Source organism: Octopus bimaculoides, unplaced genomic scaffold (genome assembly GCF_001194135.2).
Source record: "Octopus bimaculoides isolate UCB-OBI-ISO-001 unplaced genomic scaffold, ASM119413v2 Scaffold_32504, whole genome shotgun sequence".
NCBI lineage: Eukaryota > Metazoa > Mollusca > Cephalopoda > Octopoda > Octopodidae > Octopus > Octopus bimaculoides.
In genome coordinates this window covers 11,471-12,427 of record NW_026305254.1, presented here as the reverse complement: position 1 = coordinate 12,427, position 957 = coordinate 11,471, and the positions used below count along the sequence as shown (strand labels likewise).

The following is a 957-nucleotide window of genomic DNA, read 5'->3' as shown; positions in this document are numbered from 1 at the left end:
GCAAAACAAAGCAGAAATTTATAAAGCGAACGACCAGCTGGAACCTACCTTTTTCCTCCTGTAAAGATCTGCTGTGTACTGTCAGTCGTTTGCGATGGAACTGGTATGGATTGTGGTGTCTTCAGAATTTGGTAATCTCTGCAAGACTCCCTCTCTCCCTCTCTCTCTCTCTCTCTCTCTCTCTCTCTCTCTCTGTCTCCTTCTTTCCTTCTCTCCTCCTCACCCTCTCCCTCTTGGTGATTGTTTGTTCGGCTGCCTCGTTTGCAGTCTGTCTGTCTAATTGTCTGTTTGCCTGTGTATGTGTGTTTGCATGTATTACTATGTGTGTGTGTGTGTGTGCCTGTCTGAATCAGATTGTGTATGTGTGAGTGTGAATGTGTGTATACGTGTGTGTGTGTGTTAGTCTGTGCATGTGTTTATGTGTTAGCGTATGCATGTGTGTGCGTTAGTGTGTGTGTGCCTGTGTCTTAGTGTATGTATGCATGTGTGCGTGTTAGTGTGTGTGTGTGTCGGTATGTGAGTGTGTACATGTATTAGTGTGTGTTTGCCTGAATAAAATAAATTATTTTTATTGTTATTTTTTTTCTCGTTTTTCACTTTTATTTCTGGTTCCAGAAGAAGTTGCTGCTTAAAATTCTTTTCCTCCACTCATCAAGCAAACACACACTCACACATCAGTATGTATGTGCGTGTGTGTGTATATATATATATATATATATATATATATATATATATGCACACACACATATGTATACACACACACACACACACACACATATATATATATATATATAGTTATATATATATATATATGCAGTTTGTAGTTAATTGAGGGAGAAAATGAGAGATAAAAGTATACAAATGGTGTGAACAAATAAATACACACACATTACTAAGTATCTGCCTACTCAAATATGTGTCCCACTTGTCGTTTATATGTTTATGTATACACGCACA

General features: G+C 37.8%; 2 protein-coding genes across 2 annotated transcripts in view; one reads left to right on the top strand and one right to left on the bottom strand.

Moving 5' to 3' along the window:
• Positions 1-260, bottom strand: part of LOC106873050 (cysteine and glycine-rich protein 1) — a 19,471-nt gene extending 19,211 nt beyond the window's left edge. The window contains exon 1 of the mRNA XM_014920264.2: positions 49-260. The gene's annotated coding sequence lies outside the window, so the exon portion shown is untranslated. The remainder of the gene's footprint in view (positions 1-48) is intronic.
• Positions 1-957, top strand: part of LOC106873051 (radial spoke head 14 homolog) — a 32,075-nt gene that overhangs the window by 28,884 nt on the left and 2,234 nt on the right. The gene's annotated exons all lie outside the window — the stretch shown is intronic.